This window comes from Lepisma saccharinum, chromosome 3 (genome assembly GCF_977018435.1).
Source record: "Lepisma saccharinum chromosome 3, izLepSacc3.1, whole genome shotgun sequence".
Classification (NCBI taxonomy): domain Eukaryota; kingdom Metazoa; phylum Arthropoda; class Insecta; order Zygentoma; family Lepismatidae; genus Lepisma; species Lepisma saccharinum.
Window position 1 is genome coordinate 47,986,510 of NC_139231.1, and position 20,452 is coordinate 48,006,961.

The following is a 20,452-nucleotide window of genomic DNA, read 5'->3' on the forward strand; positions in this document are numbered from 1 at the left end:
AAATTGATTCTGAACTCAAATTGCTGCTTCAGAAATATACTGATCTGGCTACATTGGATAATTTTCAAAGTTTAGAAGAAGCTGTAGCAGCTCTTCAAGCCAAATTTAAGACCCAGGCTAACAACTCTGAGCAACTGAAACAACAATTGGAAGAACAGATAAATAATGTCCAGGCACAGCTCCAAACAATTGTCAAAAGCATAAAATCACAAGAAGATTTTGATCTAGTGATTTCCACTCTAAAAGAACAGATTCAGTCACTCCAAATACCTAATCTGGATCCTCTGAACAATGCCATAGCTGAGGTTAAAGAAAAAATTGAGACACTTGAAAATTTTATGAGCAATTTGCCATCTTCTGATGCTTTGAATGCAATAACTCGGAGTGTAGCAAATATTAAGCTGCAACTTGAAACATATGAAGATTTTGGAAAAATTCAAAGTTCCATAACCCATCTTGAAGGTACAATAGCAGCAGTACAAAGTGATTTGGCAAATGTACTAGAATCCAGATTGCCTGGGATTGTAGATACCCTCATCAGTGTCCAGCAACAAATCACAAAGCTTGAAAACCTCAACACTGAATCTGAACTGTCTCATTTTCATCACTTGATAGATGATATCCAAACAAAACTTGAAATTTTACAACAATCCACACCCTCTCAGGCAGATATAACCCTGCTCCAAAATGCTATGCAAAATGTGGCCGATGCTTCTGAATTACACAATGTAAAATTGGCACTTGAATTTTTGCAAAATACAGTATCAAATCTTCCTACATCACAGGAACTTAAAAATATTAAGAGGGCAGTGAATAGGATATTGAAATCAGAAGATATCAAGAATATCCAGGCAGAGATCAAACATCTCACTCAGACAGTGACCACTCTACCAACAAATCAACATATTAATGAATTGCATGCCCTGTTTGAGGATATCAGAAGACAGGTCCATGATCTTACTGCTCAAAATTCAAAATTGGCAGTTGTTGAAAATTTGCAACAAATTGTAGCTAATATCAAGCAACAGCTAGGGACCATGGAATCCAATCAAGCAAATGCTCTGTCTGTTTTTGCCACCCAGCTTCAAGATATTGTGCAACAATACAAAAAACTTGCTGTTGACATAAGAATCAAGCCGGGGCACGATGAGATTGTTAGGACTATCAATGAGCACCTTGAATCTGTAACAAGCAGATTGCTCACAGCAGAAAAAGAAATAACAGGCATAATCGAGAATCCAAAACATTCAGTAATTCTTGAATTGTACAGCATCCCCAACAAAGAATATGATTCTCCATTTACACCAGGAGGCAAAATATATATGCTGTCCCCTGCACAATTTTATTACCAGTTTTTTGTTGGGGGCACATTGAGACCAATCAAGATCAAATATTGGCTTCAGCCACAGGCACACCACTACCCCACCTTATCAATAACAAATGCTAACAACAAAGTGAAAATCACCAGTGTAGAATTGGAGGACTTTACAGATCCCAATACATTGGAAACAGCCTATACTGAAGATGATGGCACTCTGGAATTTAAAATACAGATATGGGACAAATTATATTTAGAAAATCCTGCAGTATCAGCTGCTGAACACCCTATAGTTGCAATATTCTTGTTTACATATTATGTCTAGAGAAATTATTGTTGATGAATTACACAGACAAGCCCGACATAATTTTAAGAGACTCCCAGTAGTTACAAAAAGCATAGATGATTTATGGCAAAGCGACTTGATTGAAATGGCAAGTGGGCAGTTGAAAAACTTAGACAAAATCAACCAGCCAACAATAAGAAAGGCCAGATACAAGATTGGGGATCAAGTAAGAATAAGCAAATATAAGCACTTATTCAAGAGAGGCTTTACAAGAAACTGGAGTACTGAATTATTTACAGTGGTTCAAGTTAAACCCGGGACCCTTAACACATATATAATAAAGGATCACCGAGGAGAAATTCTCAAAGGCAGGTTCTATGAACAAGAGCTCAGCAAAACTAAACAGCCTGACACATATCTCATAGAAAAAATTATCCGCAGAAAAGGCAACAAATTATTTGTCAAATGGCTAGGACTCCCAGAACACAGCTGGATCGATGCAAACAAAATAATAATATGAGCACCTGGGATGTTATAAAAAGGCTCCCAGAACCTGAACAACAGAATAAGAGAAATGGCAACTTGTTACCTGATAATATTAGGTGTCTTATTGTTGGGCCATCTGCTTGTGGTAAAACTACACTAATGGTTGATAATTTTTTATTGGCACCCAACTGGTTAGACTGGAAAAACAGGCACTTGTATATCTTCTCTAAGAGCTTGGAACAATTAAAATATCAGCAGCTGATGAAGCTATATGATGGATTGGATATAGCCACTTTTGAACCAGATGTTAAGCCACTTCATGAATGGCTCGATAATTCTGTTGTTGTGTTTGATGATATTATACTGGATAATCAAAACAAGGTTAGAAATTTTTTTACACAGGGCCGGCACAAAAACATTGATTGCTTCTACCTGGCACAGACTTTTTCAAAAATACCCAAGCAGCTGATCCGAGACAACAGCAATTTTATATGTGTGTTTCATCAAGACCATACCAACCTCAAACACATACATGATGAATATGTAGGTGGGGACCTGAGCTACAATGATTTTTCCAAGTTTTGCAGCAAGTGCTGGAACCAGGACAGTTATGGGTTTGTCACAATTGATATGACAAGAACACCCAATAGTGGCAAATACAGAATTAAAATCAACAATTTTCTAGACGTAGAGACGTATATAAATAAACATGAAAAGGCCAATTATTGATGATCTTAAATTAAGAGATTATCTTGTAAAAAGATTTAAGGGATGGAAATCAGAGAACCGTGGAATTTATGAAAAACACAAACAAACAGAACAGCCTGTAATTGATGCTATTAATAATTTAGGTAAGAATATCAAAACTGTTACAGAGCAAAATCAAAATTTGCTCACAGAGCTTGTACCTGTAGCTGCAAGGAACATATTAGATTATCCATTCACCCCACTTTCCAGTATTCATACACCTAGTCCTCCTCGAAGAATTGAGGCTAGTCAGGATCCTATTGAATTGGGTCTTCTTGCTCAAAAATATTTAACCACACCTAAAGACAATAAAGATGAGGTTTTTGGCTTATATGCTGACACAGAGCTTGATGGCAGCATTATTCATAGAATTGGCAATTTCAGAGTAACATTTATGGGAGATGATATAATTGTATATTCAGAATCTCGACTTGGAGAAAAAGGTGCTTTTGTTAAATACACCGGCACGCCTGGATTGTGGGAATTGATGACTAGGAAAAGGCCTGGCAGCTATACAGATCAAGATTATGAGGATTACAAAGAAATATTAATAAAATCAGATGCTCTATACCAGAACAATGATCCCACACAAAAAAGAGTCAAGTCTAGCAGTGGGGCAAAATACAATAATTTAATCAAGCCCATATGGTCACAGATCAAGACTGGCAGTGGAATCAAACAATACAACACCCTGCCTAAAGAATTTGTGTGGGTTGATGATGTCAGGAAACTTGTAGATAGGTTATTGGTGATAGCTGGGGAGGAAAATGCTGGGAACAACAATTTTTACAATGAAAAGGTTGGAATTATGGACATGATAAGCACAAAATTGTCTAATTTTATAGTGAATGATCCTAAGGGGATTGGATATCTCATAAAAATTATTAATACTCTACCACCTAAATTTTGGAATATTTCTGAGGGTCGGGGCCTTGTTAATGACATTATAAACAAGCTGCCATTTGAACTACACATTCCAGGTTATCAATATTGTGGTCCAGGCACAAAATTGGATCATAGATTAAACAGAGGTGATCCTGGTGTTAATCCCTTAGATGCTGCTTGTAGAGACCATGATATTGCATACAACACACATTCTGATCTTGACAAGAGACATGTTGCAGACAAGAAATTAGAAGAGGCTGCATTTGGTAGATTTGTAAGCAAAGATGCTTCTTTGAGTGAAAAAATAGCAGCATTGGGAACTACCATAGCTATGAGCACCAAACAAAAATTGGGGTGGGGGTTGTGAATATGTATATAATAAACCTACAATGAAGGCCAAGGGTGTTATGTATCAAATACCTTATGCAGGTCTCAAATCTCTTAAAACTATTGACAGTCTTTTAACCAAAAAACAGCGCAAGAAAAAAATTCTTGTATTGCAAAAGGGCATGGTATGAAATTGTTGCTTTGTACCCCCCAATTAAAAAAATTACAGCAATCAAGAAAAAAATCACATGTGGGGGGATTCATATTTACCATCCCTGCCATCTTAGCTGCTCTCGGGGCTGTTGGGAGCTTGGCTGGGGGTTCAGCCGCCATAGCAAAAACAGTAATAGATGCCAAGAAAAATAGGGCAGAATTAGATGAGCAGAAGCGCCATAACCTGGCCATGGAGAAACAAGGCAAAGGTGTTAAGAGAGCCATGAATAAGTTTAAAAAAAACAAGAGCCGCTTACAAACCAAGATATTGAAGCTTTAATCAAGCCACTGGGCATCAAACATTTTAGAGGTGTGTACATGTCTGATTCTTTACCAGAACAACCACTCAACAAAGAGTGTGGCATTGTTAATTTGGATGAGTTCAAAAATCAGGGCACTCACTGGATTTGTTATCTTAAATATGTAAAAAATAAGGCATTTGTGTTTGATTCATTTGGAGGTGTTCCTCCTGAAAATTTAATAAAATATCTAAATTCAGCTAATCTTTATTACACTAATGCCCGTGTTCAAAATTTCAAAGATGTTAATTGTGGACATTTGTGTTTATCTGTTCTTAGATATATGTCTCAAATAAATAAACCATCAATTGAAGATTTTCAAAAAGCCTTGTGGTATCTAAAACATCATGGGGGTATTTCATCTCACCAGCCAAAATTCAATATTGAAACTCAAATTGCATGATGACATAGTATATCCCAAAACAATAGCTCTCAGGGCATTTTATGGCATGTACCTAATCCCCAATATTACTCACCACAACAATACAATTGCAGTAGGGGATGAAAAAATTGTCATCACTCCAGGGCAATATAATCTATCCACTCTAAATGCTCAATTACCCAGAGGTGTAGTGTTAAGTCAAAATTCTGTCACTCACAGAGTAGAAATTGTATCTGCTGCAGAAACAGTGAATCTGGGTACTATAGGAGAGCTGTTAGGATTTGAGAACAACACAAAACTTGAACCAGACATCAAACACACTGCTATGAATATACCTAAATTCTTAGCCATAGAGACTCTGAATATTCACTGTAATGTGGCTGAGGGTATGATCACCAAATCAAATGGCATAGGCACTCACAAACAAACTGGCATCATTGCAACATTCAAACCTAATTCTGAATTCATGGAGCCCATCATCTACAATCCATCCCCAACATTATATTTTCCTGTGTGTCATAATAGAATAGATTATATTGAATTGATGGTCACTAATGAAAAAGAAGAATTAGTTGATTTTGCTGGAGCCACAACAACTGCAATCATAGAGATTAATATTTAAATAAAAATACATACAAGAAGAAAATGGAAAATATTGAGAGTTATGAGCTACAATCTTTCCCCCCAAACAGGAGGACATTTGCAAATTTAAATCAACCCAACACAGAAATTGAGGTTGATCTTGATGTAGGGGATGGATTTATACACCCCCACAGAGCAGATCTATACATCAAATTTGATGTTGTAAAGCTCGATGGAACAGATTATCCGGCAAATTCAAATATAAGACTTGTAGACAATTTTGTGTCGTATCTGTTCTCTGAAATTGAGATCAGAAAGCATGGTGTTGTTATAAACAGAGTAGATTATCCGGGTATTACCTCCACAGCTTTGGCCACACTGAAATTATCCAAAACCGAGGCTTCATACTACAAAATAGGCGGATTTGAAGCTGGTGATAAGATATTATCTAAAAACCACACTGTGCTGTTCCCTATGCGCCTATTGCCAGGATTCTTCTCAGATTACAAAGAAATTATGTGGAAGGGTGGGTTAAGAATCACATTTAGAAGAGCTGCAAATGATAATAATGCTTTGATGAGGTACAGTACAATAAACCCCACAGGAGAAGCTCTGCCTAATACCCTACCAGATGCAGGCAAATGCATTATTCAGACCATGGAGCTAAGAATCCCTGTTGTTGAGTATGAAGCCAGTTATGGTCTTAAATACAAAGCTGATATAATAAAAAATCCACAAATTCCTCTACAATTTTATACATATCAATGTGTACAGAAGCCCGCATCTGGTACATATTATGAATTTGATGCTACAAATTCATTCTCCAGTATTCAATATGACATGCCTGATTTTGTGGTAGTACTGTTTCAGACTGGGAGACACAATAATCAGGAAAAAAATTCAAGTAAATTTGATAACTGCAACATCAAGAACATATATCTTAAAAATGGCAGAAATGAGGTCTTTCCTAGAGAAAATTACAATTTAGACATGTCCAAGGATGACTTCCTCAAATTATATGAAGCTTTTTCGGCTTTCAAGAGGGTCACCACAGGCAATACTGACATGTACTACACACCAGATGAATTCAAAGCACAGAGACCCATGTTTGTAATCAATGCTTCAAAAAGGAAACAGGTTGTGGTGAATGACAGAACAAATATTAAAATTATCTGTGAATTCCATGAAGCATTACCTAATGACACCATATGTAGTGTTATTCTCATAGGAGAAAAATCATATGTTTATGATGTAAGAAATAAGAGAGTCACGGAGCAATTCTAGAAGATATTTGCTCTATTATCCTGTTGTACAACACACAAACCTCAACTGTATATCAGCTAGCAGTGAATATCTTATGTGTAGGCAGTTGTATGTATTTCAATCTTATACAGGACTCGAACCCAAAGCCCCTGATTACAAGGCCACAATATTAACACGTCTCCAAATAGAATATGCCCACATTTTACTAGGTTCTGAAGACCTTGATACAGACAAAATTGGATTTTGTTTCTGTCATAATATTCTCCAAGTCTTGCCTAGGCACATATTATCAGAACAGAATTGCTTTCAACATGAAGAGGGGCAGTTCATTGCCACTGGGTCAGAAAATATGTATCTTTGTCTCAATCTTTGTTACATTTTCCTTGTTACATTTTCCCCTGTTGCACGGAAAGATTAATGGCCCCTTCAGTGAATCGCACAGAAAAATCCATTAATGTTCCGTTCTAGCGTGTAGATTTTATCTTTTGCGTGCCGGCAAGAGCAAAACATTAGTCTTTTGATAGATTAATATCAATTCATGCATTTCCGAGCTATAATTACTTACCCCAAGCAATGGAATTGATCAGAACTATGGACAATATGCCAAAACAATTATAACAGCAGTTAGTGGCTGAGCTGGTGATCCCCAAATATAAAATAATTTTGCTCTGTTGTATAACACTTTTTACCAGGTTTTCAGATCTGGGAGTTGTATATCAACTAGCAGTAATTATTCTCAAAATCTCACATATGGAGATATTATTTTGCCACACATATTTCAATCTATCAGGACTCGAACCCAGAACCCCTTGTTTACAAGACATTTTGCCATCAGGGGAGGCTTCACATTTTACCAGGATTCAAACCCGAGTTTTTTGATTACAAGGCAATGCACCACACTCTACTGGCTCTCAGAACCCAATAAATATCAATTCAAGATTCCTGGGATTTTGACAGATAAGCAATAAAATAATAAAAAAACTTGGCTTAGTTTTAAGTATGAGCAAATCAATCTGAGAGGCTCTTCCTTTCTGAGAAATTCCTGAGGGCATTTTTACAAAAATCTTGGATTAGAGGGGGTTCCACACTTGAGCAAAAAGCTCATATGGGCATGTTGAGCAAGTTTTAAGTATAAGCAAATCTGCTGGAGGGGGGCTCTTCCTTTCCGGTCCTGGTTATATCATCAATACAACTACTACTACACCATCAATAATATTGTGTATATGAATATGTATAGGTAATTCAGGTACTATTGAACATAGAAAGCAAAACTTTGCTATCATATATTAGTTAACCTTGTCGGCCAGTTCGTTCAAGAATAAGTAACCAGTGTAACTTCGATTTTCCATGTAATGATTAGACAGTAGACGCAGTTTCAACATGTTTCGGACTACAATATGGAAATCTGATATCAAAAAGCCTCTAAATGGAACAGCAACAAAATCTAAAATAGTAACACATCAGAGCCCAGGAGTCAATGGAGTAATATTGCTTCTTTGCACCTCCTTGACATCTAGCGCCCTCCTAGTTACCTCCTAGTTACCTCCAACCTCTCTTCACTTTAGGAATCACTGGGCTAAGATTCCGCTCTGGAAGCCTTGTTCGAATCACACTAAGGAATACCTAATTCTTTATGTGCGTTCTCTTGTTTATTATCCCTGTACGGTTTCAGAATAATTAATTTCTGGATTTCTTGAGATCCCTGTGGAACACCCCGTATGTGATGGGCTCTCAGCACTTAAGCATGTTCATCCGTGCGTTTCTTTTTTCGATTCATTTCACATACGAACATCACACAATATCCTGAGATTAACGGAAAGAAGGTAAACACTAAATGAGGAGGGACTACATTCTCGCGGTTGAATGAAAATCAGACTTTAAAGTTCAAACATATCCACAAATCTGCATTTACACTTAAAATTTATTCTGCCACTCCAGTCTAGCCTATCGTAAAAATATTTTGTCTCGATAATGTTTGTAACTGACTTTCATGTCATTTTGTATTAAATGTATTGAAAGTGCGAGAGGCTTGGCAATATCCCGCTCCGGTCCACTAACTATCACACGAAGAAACTAATGTGTGATTTTCCACACCTCTTGAATTCATTGGAGGAATAATAGTACATAGAAGAGAAGGTGATATTCTTCCGATTACACGAATGTCAATGATTCTATATCTTACTACTTTCCTACCGAGTAATTGAAGTTCTACTGCTTGATGGCAACTCTAATTGACTTTTGCACTACCTGACGTCATGTCATGCCTTGCTAGATGATGTCTCGTTTAATGACTCGCCTGTTACATATTAGCAGACCTTGGCGCTCTCCTGCTGGCAAGCGAAAAGACTCGATCATTGCCGAACTGTGCCGATTTAGATTGAAATCTCTGCAGCTCGAAGAAAAATTTGCTAAATATAAGTGCGAGTCATTTTGGTAGTAAGTTAACTCGTTTCCGGACTCTGCCCATAATGCTTTTCGTGCGTTTCGAGGCACGTTTGGCCGCCCTCTACCACAGCATTGCGCCTGAAACAGGCTAGCTACTTACGCCCCTGCCTACCAAGCCGATTAATGGTTCCATTCGTGACACGCACAATATTACTCTTCTTAGGGTCGTTGGAGGCAGAAACAGAGAAACGTATTTCTCGTGTTGACGAAAGGGATATTAATTTTTCAAACGTTACGAGATCGAGAGGGAAATGAAAGAAGACGGAACGAAACGACGTTATCAAAAAAATATACTATTAAGAAAGCAGCACGGATGTTCAAACAAAGTAATTAATTTTTTGAGATCTCGTCGCTGATAAAATGCCCCTCCCCGCCTTTCGTTTCTCCAATTAGAGCGTAAACAATATCATCCTGGAGGAGCGGGTACCTCTTTCCTCCAATGCTACCAACCAATCTTCTAGAACCAATTTCTCTATCTATTTCTTTTCCTCCAAGTTCCTTCACGAGAGAGATCCTCAACAATCCTTTTTCTGTTGAAGCAAAGACCAATAAGAAACACAACGGCAGGATAAGTTCCGTTTTAAGTTTCTTCACTGAGTTACAACCGTGGACACCAAGAATGTAAAGAAATCACGTACAGTTGGATGCATAAGTATTACTAAGCAAACTGTCTACCACCATGCTTATTCTCTTTGTCTGACGCAAATAGATCTTTAAGAACTGGAACAAAACTCCAAACAGACAGCTCCCTTAAAATCACGCAGGATGCAAAGAGAAATATTCATGAAAATAGTCACAGACAATTTACTTTCAAAATACTTACGTATGAGGCCTCCCCGATAGAGTAGTAGTAACGTCAGTGCCTTGGAGGGACATAGAGGTTCAGATCCCACCAGTGGCGGCGATTAGGGGGCGAGGGGGCAATTGCCCTCCATTTTTTGCCATTTTTGCTCCCGCACCATGCTAAACCTTATCTACAAAGGGAAATATATTGTCTTCCCACCCAGTTTTGGCACCTTGCCTCCCCCCCCCCCCCGGTTTTGGAACCCAATCGCCGCCACTGGATCCTACTTTATACTATAGGTCCAGTCTCAATTAGCTTATCTGTGCATAAAGTTGACTTAAGGACAAACTCAAACAAACAAACAACGCTTATGCATATCACTGTACATAAGCGTAGCCTGAACTTTATTTAGGTGTTAGGGATCAGCCTTTAATATAAAAATTGAATAGTAAAGATAAGAATTGGAATCAAAAAGACATTTATACTTTTATTATAGGTATTATAAACTTGTAATAAGAAGCTATTATTTGATTGCCGAGTGATTATTATTATCATTATGCTTTATATCGTTGTGTCAAAAGACAATTACAATAATATTAATAATATTATTATAATATCAATAATATTATAAACTAATAATAAAACGCTATTATTTGATTGCCGGTTGATTATCATTATTGCGTATTGTATCATTCTACTCAATACACCGGATGAGCGATTACCCAGCACAACAATTTTTCTTCACAACTCATGCTGAAATTCATAGTTGTTCTGTTCCGTTATTGGCTTACATACCTTTCTCTCAAGTAAAGTTGGGAAGGAAGGAGAGATTTTAGGCATGAAGTATACATTGTGTCACTTCTCACATAGATATCTGATTTTTTGAGATTCAAAATCTCATGAAACCATGAATTCTTTGATTAAGTGGTTGAATATGAAAGAACCATGAAATTCTTGCCTAGTTATTGCACTCAATACACTCAATGTTTCAAGCTAACTCATATTTTCCTTCGTTTCTATTTTGGAACGTAAATTAACAGAACTTTATTGTTTATTTATCATCAAGATAATAAGTTTATTTCAAATATATACTTGAATCGACTGATCGGTTTGTCCCCTCCCCTTCCCCTATTGTGAAGCTCATAACCTTGTATAAAGCACAAAACAAAGTGCATGAAAATAGCGATGGACAATTTGCCTGGCAATATTTATAATAATAAATTTAACATTCATTAATTAAACGCGTTTATTAATTAATATGTTCGTTCGCCAATTTCGACAAATCGTCGATGTTTTTGATAAAGGAAGTTCTTTAAATTTGAGACTTAGCATGTTGATTCCGTAGTGTTTTTAGTTCAGCTCCTTGGCAGTAACACTTAAAATCTCTTTGATATAACTATTATGTAACACCACTTCCTACAATTTTAGCTTCTTTTTAGCAACAAATTCTACATCTGTATTTTGAAACTCCATCATGCCTTCTGTCCGGGATCCCTATATCCAGAAATTTAATAAGAGCTTTTCTGAAGTAGCTACTTGTTGCTTTGACGGCGGGGAAGGGGTGGATTCCCCTCTTCCTCCACAAATGAAAGTAAGTGATTTGTACGATTACCCTTCCGTCGTGGAAATAACAAGGAATAATGAGTGAAAGTAGACATTTTTCAATTTAGTGAGGGAAGGATAATATTACCCATGGAGTCAAGATTAAAAGGTTGTTTCAATATCTCCCAACATCTTACGGGAAGATTTCTTTTTGCCATTGATTCAGGAGATTAAAATTGTATAATGCTGGGAGAGGTAGTGAAATGGTGGTAGATTTCTTCCACCCCTGCGTTGTTAATTTCCATCAACGGAAGGAAGTAAGCGATTATAAAAGATTCATGGGAAATAGACCGGTAATAGTGTCTGGAATGTGTTTATAGAACGGGGTTAATTGAAGCAGAAATAAGGGGAAATTTGATTGAGGTTGAAGTAGAGGCAAGAAACAGAATATAAACTGCGAGCTGCTCCGCGACCTACAAAAAACTCCCTTTCAAACCAAGTAATGCAAGGTCTAGCGTCTACTTCGTATTCTCCTCACCGCTGCGCTACAGTACATCACCCACGCGCGAGGAAATTTGACGCGAAAGGAAATTGACATAATCCTCTAGAAACGGAGATGTATTGGATTAGTGCCTGCATATTTGGAATCTCCTCTTTTGCGTTGGTTCCTCCTTTGAGCTCGGCTTTCTTTGTGGAGAGAGACGATTTTTCTCATACCCTTTCGATTTGTGTAAGATTGTTACGATTAAATTGCCGCGCTGGGGCTCACTCAGCTTCTCATCATTTGATACCTGCAGGTGACACTGGAGGAAACTACAATATCCTACGGCATTTGTCGACACGTCACTGCTTGAGGAAGATACCATTTAACAATCTGCTGCAGTACTTAGTGTCTTCTATTCCCGTTTCGCCTAATGACTTATGAGCAAAACATTTATGAACTAGTCGCCATTTTCGTGATTACAGCTTCATCTAAAGAACATTTTCATGTATAAGAACGAAATTTATGTACACTTTGTTTTGTACTCATAGCATAACGATAATCCTTTCTTTTTATTATTTCAATATCAATTGTTAAAATTATGTCTGTTTCAACACAAGGTAATGCCTACTGTTGGAAAATAAATGTTCCATACAAATATAAACAACGCGAGCCACTTTATGCAAGGGCATTACCTGAAAATTCCACCTGTGATCGCACACCCCAAGAAAACAACCTGGGTCTCTCTTGTTGCAATTAGACATTTCAGACCGAAGCGACACGCGACTCATGTCACTTAGAAACAAACCAATGAAGAGCAACGTTTCACACCGTAGCGGCATGACCAGCTGCACAAGCCTGCTTTCGATTGATGAAATCCTTAAGTGACGTGTGTCACTTCGCTGTGGAATCTCCCTTAGACACCTTACCAACGCCAAAGTACTGTATTATTGAGAGCTTGCACGGAAAATGGACCTATGTCTACTTTTTACCTCGATTTGACTTTTTGTCTCAAAATACACCTTATGTGATGGGCAACGTTATAACTTTCTTGCTATTAACTGTAACAGTTGCAAAAAATTTTAAAATTATTCTTGATGCAGTATTAACGCAGTGGTCTAAGGTTCGAATCTGGGATACAGGATTGAAGTTTAAAGCGGTTAAAAACTTTATTCGTATAGATAACCACGCAGGAATAAAGTGTTTGAATACATACAGTTTTTCATTGGTTGCACAAAACTATTTGCCTCATGTAGCATACATACTAAGTGCAGGATTGAAAATAAAGATTTCAAACTAAACTGTAAATGTTCTAACCAAAATGGGAGTATGTGGAAGAGAAATCTGGATTCATTTCACGGTTAACGATTTTCATATATACGTCAGAAAATTGATTGATTGATTTGGTTTATTTTACTTCGCTTTTCTACCAATTTTGGATAATCACGAAGATGAGGATGAGTGATGAAATTAATGAAGGGACACTTTGCGTCGAAGCGTGCTGTGCTAAGCACCCCACCACGGATATTGGCTCATCAGAAAAACTAACATCGATGTTGGTATAAAAAGATAAATAAGATTACCTATGTTAAGAAGCTACCATTGCAAAAAATATATATTCCCGTGAAAATTCCCAGAATTTCTCCTTATTTGAAAATTTTCTTAATGATTAGAGTAGGGGAATTAAGCAATACGGGAATGTCAATTTTATCCTAAAATGAGCCATTAGGTAAAACGGGAAGTGGCCTTTATTCTAAATGAATAAAAATGTGAGATCGTTGAGTAAGCTGTTCTAGAACTACGCTACGACACAGTGTCTCGGCCGGGCTGGATAAACATGTTCGAAGGCGTTTTCCCCAGCTGCTATGAATTCAGCTCAGATCACCTCGCGTCGTCTCGAGACACAGGTAAGATTTCTCTTGTAATTAGCCAATACGTGCTCAGTTTCCTGAAAACGTGGCACAATCGAGAAAGGAAAGACATTAACCTGGGAGCGAGCAGCTATAAGGAGCCTTCCAGCCAGTTACTGGACGACGAAACAAAAGAAAATCTAACGCGGCTACGTTAACTTATTATAGTTTATTCGCCCAGGAGCTGGAGTTAATAAATGCATGTGAATGGCAACGCTGCCTCTACAAAGGTTTGGAAATTTTACAAATCTGGCTCTCTCCCTCGCAACAAGTTTCCAGCCAATTTGTTGCATGCTTTTACTTCAGGCCTGGGGTAATTACCTCGTGTCCCAAATTAGGAGAATAAAGAAGGCATTGGAATTTTGTCACACACCCCTTAGGAAAGAGGTTCACCCTCAAATGAAATTGTACTTGCCACAGTACCTTTTGTAATATACACACCCCTGTCCCCCACAATAAAGGGTGATACAAGATATAGTAATGCAATTGTAAACCTTCTTGTACGAAAGTTTCGAAGGTAAGGTTTGAAATGTGGAGGGCGGAAAAGAGACATAAGTGAGGGAAGAGGGGGAGGAAAATAAGGAAAGAGCGAAAATGAGGCAGAAATTAAGACAGAAGGAGAAGAGGATGTGAGGGAGTATAGAAAGCGAGAGAGGGAGGTCGAAAAAGAAAGAAGTGAGATAAGAATGAAAGAAAGGGAATGGTGATCGCCTCCCTTGATTTCTAAAATAGGGCGACCTCTTTCTATCGACGTAGCAACCTCCGCGCCCACGTCTTTCTTAGAAGCACTATATTATAAACATGTGGAAACAAATTATAGCATTTTCACTGAACTGACGTAACGCTAAACGTATAAGCAAGTCACATAAAAGTGACAAACAGTGGCGGCGCCAATGTTGGGTCAGAGTTGACCACGGCCTAACAAATCAGGTTGCTTGCCGCTTCATCTTGTCCAAATACATGGGCAAATTTCATGACAGAAATGAAAAGCAAGTGCATGGATAAAGATGGATATAATGTAAGCTTTCGTTTCTTTGATCCTCTAATAACAATGTGAATATAAAAATACATTTGTATTTGTAGATCTGCCCCAATCAGATATTTCACAATCAATGAGTATCAAAACTCTAGCAAAATTGCTAGAGTTTGCTCCCTCTGGCAACAATAACCGCTGGCTCGAAGTCACGAAACTTCATCATTGAACACTTGTGGCTCAATATTCCAATCAGCCACTAGAAAAATTACAAAGACTGAAATATGGTCCTTAGTATATACCATACTCGAAAGTTACAACGAAACTCCACAAGTCGAGTGGGGGCCGCACCCAGCTGCTAGCACGTCGCGAAAATTGGTTGCTAACAGCCCTAAATCTGGACTCCTAATCTAACAACTTAGGCATTATTAGAATTCTAACTCTGAAAATAATGCATGTAAGTTGGTAATGAGAGTTAAGTTTGGCGCTATCAACTTCTTTAACAAACCGATTTTAACGAAGTGTTAGCAGTTGGATGTGCTACTCACCAAACCAGAAACTCCACACCATCCTATTCTAGGGGACCCGGGTCTAGGGGATCGGGAACAGGCACGGGTGTGAGACCTTTCATCAATTTAATCAAATCACAACTCATCTTTATCTTCACGATTAGCCAAAGGTGCAGAAAAGTGAAGTAAAATAGACCAAATCCATCAATCCACACCATCCACACAGAACTCGACACCACCTGGTGATCAAATGTTGATCTACGGCTACAAGCATCGCGTTCCTGGATTTCGACCTTACATGTGGCAACATCGCAATGGCAATCCTGCAAAATGACGTCAATCCGATCTTTACCTAGCATTGGATCAACACAGGTGTAGTACATCGAGGAAAATCACTCAGACAAAAAGTTTATCCACGGCCATTCTCTTTTATTGCTATTTTTAAAAGCTTTCTACGGGCGTGCCTCTAATATACCTTTAAGCATATGAGAGCACGATGCTCAAATTAAAATGGCCCTTGGGAAATTAATGTTCATTCTGCAAGCGTCTGCGAAAAAAGGGGACGAGGGATGAGATTAAAATTAAAAGCAACAAAACAACCGATAATTTTGTGGAAGTTAAAAGGGATAGGGTGTCGGATGTATACTGGCAAATGGTTCAGTAGTCGTACATCAAGTAAAAATTATATCGCGCTGCAAGCAAGCTTTGCTTCTGACATATTTATAAATGGTAGCTTGGGGTATAGGAAAGTTTGTTGCAACTTGAACTTTGCTTATCGATTATGGGGTTCTACGCCTGGCCGGAAAACGAAAGTGAAGCCGCCAAATGGGGAAACAAGAGAGGAAAGAAGAAAATGTACTCCAGTTTTATACACCACTTCTGTAAACACTCAGTAATCAAAATATACTGTCGCTGTTTCTTTCAGTCGTACGTACGTCCCACGTGTTTTTTTAAGGACTAGAATTGCGCTGATGCAGTTGTAGAGATAGCCAACATCTTCAATGGCATTTTTGTTTCAGTTCCTGAAAAACACATTCCGAAAACAAGTAGAGTGAACATGGTCTTGAACATGGTCCGCCTGATTTAATTAGAATAATTACATCAAGAAAATTGATTGATTTATTTTATGCTTCGCTTTTTTGTCACTTTTGGTAGAGGAAGACGAGGATAAATAGTGATAAGATGAAATCGAAAAAATGACAATCACAAACACACAAGGACAACACACAACACGCACCTCACGGATAATTATACTGGCCGTTAGTACACACGGCAGAGCGTTGCTAGTGTGCAAAATGCAGTACAAGCTGTACTACGTGGAAGAGATGTTGACATTTGGATGTCTTCGCAAAGGGTTATGTACTGTCCTACCACGCAAGATGTGCGTGGAGCGAGTGTGTGTGCGTGTGGTTGTGTTTGTGTAACGGCTGTTACAACTCGTAAAATTTCCTTATTCGAAGGGAGAATAAAAGTTTTCTGGGAGCCTGCTTTCCTGTCACTGGACTCGTCCAATTAGCGCATGTGTCCTGGCATCTATTGGCAGACGGACTATAGCATGTAATGTCAGAGGATAGAAATGCTTATAGATCCCTTGTTGGTAAGCAATGATTTTCTAATTTTGTCTCAGGCTTGAAGCATTAATACTACATATGGATCAAACAACGCCCCTGCCCACGTAAAAAAAAAACTACTGCAGCCCGCAGTTGATATCTGAAAGTGTCGCCACATCTTGTCCCTCTTCTCTACTGTCTTAGTTAACGGTCAATTTTAAAGTTTCGCAGTTATGTTTTCATATGTGTATTTTTATATGTTATCGCATGTATGTGCATTTACTTATTTGCTGTAATTTTTCTTTTACTGGACGTTAGATTCGCCTATTCTTAGCTTCCCAGTTGGGAAGCTGTCTTTCAAAAAAACCGTTCCCGTGGAAAATTCTAGTTCTACTGAATGAACGCCGGTTTGGCGTAACACAAAAAACAGTGTTTAACACTTATACAACGACAAGGAACCTTCATGTGCGAAGACAACCGCTATCCTGGGGATAGTCCTTGTCTCTCCTTTATTCGAGAGTTTAGACCACTAATGGTGGCTAGACTGATTGATGGAAAATAAATGTAGCATTTGGTATCCCCAAGTTCCTTATTAGTAAAGATTTGCGTGTATAAGAGATTTCCGAAACGCATCATAATGCCTAGCGGTCTTAGGGCTAGTTTACATGGTCGAGTGAGCGGGAGAGTTACTAGTTACTGGCCTGTCTGCTCGACTCGACCCTTCTATGGCGAGTAGCTGTTTACACACTTTTTACTCGAATCCAGCAAAGTGGGATAGTAGCTGCAGCTGTTTGGTGCTCTTTTCACAGAATGAACCATCGACGTCGTTGGCGATTTAAAAAAAATCTGAAACGGTTTACACACGTTTCTTTCACGAGAAATGAATACAATAATGCATAAGGACATGTCTGGAAAGAAAATCAATTTTCCTTGATTTTTCTGTTTTCGATCGTTCTTGATTGTGTAGAACGTAAATTACTTATTTTTAATTTTACTTCTCCTACGCTAAATACGTACATCAAGTCTCATCTCCTACACTTATAGCCTCATACGCCCGTAGTTTATTTTATTTGTTCCTTCCTATAATCGACATAAATTACATGGACATTGGACACTCACACAACACAGACCCTATACTGAGAAAGCGTTTACATTGACCGAGTGGTCTGTCGAGTTTACGCGAGAGCAAAAAAATCGATGGAAAAGGAAGGAACTCGGTCTAGACGCTGTCCTCCGTGGACAACCACTCGACTGTCCTGAAAACTAGATCAAGTACTGGCTCCAGTATTCTCCCCACTTGTTTACACGGGGAGAGTAGCTTGCTTGACCCTACTCGCTCCAGCTACTCTCCCGTCTACTCGACCAATGTAAACCAGGCTTTAGTAAGGAAACGCAATGGAATGCTTCCGTGGTTCAAAACCTTTTTCAGTTCGGGACCCACCTTGAAGGATATCACTAGGGTCGGAAGTTGAGGAAATATCATTTTTTTTCCTAGTGTCTGAAGATGAGGCCCAACACAATATATGTTCATTTTGGATCATTGTAGGCCAGAAAAAGGTGGGTTTTATTTGTCCTTTTTTGCCTTTTTCGGTGTTTTTGGCTTATTAGTTCTTTGCTAGCCTTTTATCAGGCCTTCACGGCTTTTTTTTTGGCAACTTCATCTTCTTTCGACTACGTTTTTACTGCCCATTCTCAATTCGAATCATTATCAGTTCATCACCTCTTAAACATCCTTTCTGTAGTAAAGAAATAATAAAAAAAAGAGAAATAAATATATTTGAACCATCCCTGAAACGAGAGAAAAACATTTTTGGACGACTGAAGCAGGTACTGTACAGTCACGGACACTTCTGGGTTGTAACGACCCTATTGAAGAAGCACTGAAGCAAGCCATCCATGTCTGACCACCAAGCGCCTTGTGACTAGACAACCCAATCAGCATTGGAATTCTGCGGCTTGTATACCAGTCACGGGTATACATCTCTGTAAATTGAGTAGTGATGCCAAAGAGAAATACGAGATAAAGATTGTCGATCGTAATGTCTCGTGTTCTCGACATGGAATAATACTCGGTCCACGTTACGTTCCATTATTTAATGTTGTTTGGGAACGAACCTGAGAGACTGGGTTTATATTTTCACTCCTTGCATTACAGTAAATTCCATATTTTACAATTATATTAATGCTTTGAACGAAAATAATGCCCAGAAAAACATCGAACACACGTTCACACCATTCTTCTCACACACATGCACGTGAAAAGAAACACACAAAGCTAAGTTTTAACTTCCAAGTGAATGTCCAAATAACAGTAAATGGAGAAGCACGATGTGCGAAACATGGGATTTTTCACAGAAAGAATGCGTCTATTTGTGACATACGTGGTTTCTATTAATAGACAATGAAACAATTATGAGAGAAATTAACATGCATTTTCGTCTTCAGGTGCTGAGGAGGAAACAGACTGACTGGAAAAAAGAAAACATGGTGCTATTGATAGAGTGTTGGTTAGCGTACAGAGCTTTCATCAGTGAGGTCTAGGTTCGATCCCCACCAAAGGACAATTTTTCTATTCTTTTCTACTAGTGAAGAAGTATGTAATATTGTTTTCTAGGCATTTTGACGAATGGATACGCTTCAAATTTGTTCGTTTAATCTGTATTTTCATTCTTCTAATAAGTTCTCTATCGCAATGGGATATAGAGATTCTCTATCTAGGCGATGGATATCTTCTCAATGGTTACGTAGCTACGATTCTCCACTCCCTTCCACCCACTTGTCTTATTTATTTACTTCATTTCATATCTAACGAAAACACACAGATATAGTTAGAACAAGAAACACACCTCGCGTCGAAGGTTCCAGACTCGAGTTCTGGCTTTTCTTTGCGAGGGTGATTATTCTTGTGTGTCTGTTTATCATCTTCGTCAAAAAAATATTCCTCATTATTGCCGTGATTAACCTAGGGAGAGACCAAAGCGACTGAAATAACAAAAGTACAGAAAATGCAAGACACATCTGCCTAGGCATGTTATACCTTGGGAATTAGCAATCTGAAAATTAACTTGGCTTTCAGTCGACTACTTGCGAAAGAGTTTCGTGTTGTCTCGTTTGGAGTGTTGGTTATCGTGTCGGACTAGAATGCGGGCAACCCGAGTTCGAGCCCCGCGGAAGGAAAGTAGTTTTTTTTTTGTCTAATTTCATTCAAACTTATTTATAAAACTGAGGTTTGTGCAAAAACCTTTTGAATTACATGCCACTTCGTATGTTGGTAATCTGAAAGCAGCAAAGATGAAAATTTGATGTTCCGAAGCGACGATGTATTTGTGTATGTGTTGAAATAACGCAGTTATTTATTAGCGAAAAACATGCAGCCACGTGATCATTGAGAACGCTTCCTAGTTGTCAGTGCTAATGTGGCAGTAGCTACAGTCTGTCAACACACACCAACTTTCACGTTTCCCGTAAAA